This window comes from Echinops telfairi, unplaced genomic scaffold (genome assembly GCF_000313985.2).
Source record: "Echinops telfairi isolate 266 unplaced genomic scaffold, ASM31398v2 ScPeMD7_7469;HRSCAF=8507_1, whole genome shotgun sequence".
Taxonomy (NCBI): domain Eukaryota; kingdom Metazoa; phylum Chordata; class Mammalia; order Afrosoricida; family Tenrecidae; genus Echinops; species Echinops telfairi.
In genome coordinates this window covers 51,568,229-51,568,940 of record NW_022111373.1, presented here as the reverse complement: position 1 = coordinate 51,568,940, position 712 = coordinate 51,568,229, and positions in this window count along the sequence as shown.

Here is a 712-nt window from a genome sequence, read left to right as displayed (position 1 = left end):
TTCACAATTTAAAGAGGTAGCATATGAGAAAGAGCCAATGGTGCTACAGGAAGAAGTTGAAGCGGTACTGAAAGCATTAGCTCAAAACAAGGCTCCAGGAATTGATTACTACCCATTGAAATATTTCAATAAGCTGATGAGGCCCTGGAAGCACTAATTTGTCTATGCCAGGAAATTTCGAAGACAGCTATTTGTCCAACTGACTGGAAGAGATCCATATTTGTGCCCATTCCACAGAAAGGTGACCTAACAGAATGACAAATTATAGGATAATATCATTAATATCACGTGTAAGTAGAATTTTCCTGATCATCCAACAACAGTTGCAGAAGAGGATGTGGGAGAAGGGATATAATTGCTGATGTCAGCTGGATCTTGGCTTAAAGCAGAGTATATCAGATTGATGTTTACTTTTGTTTCATTGACTATGAAAAGACATTCTACTATGGTTAACCTTGAGAAGAATGGGAATTCCAGGACACTTCTGGAACGTATGCTCATGCAGAACTTGAAATGGATCAAGAGGCAGTTGTGTGAACAGAACAAAGAAGTACTGCATGGTTTAAAATCAGGAAAGGTGTGTTGTATACTGTCACAGCACTTGTTCAATCTGTATACAGAGCGAATAATCAGAGATGCTGGGTTATATGAAGAAGAATGTGGCATCAGGATTGGAGGAAGCCTAATTAACAACCTTCAAAATGCAGATAAC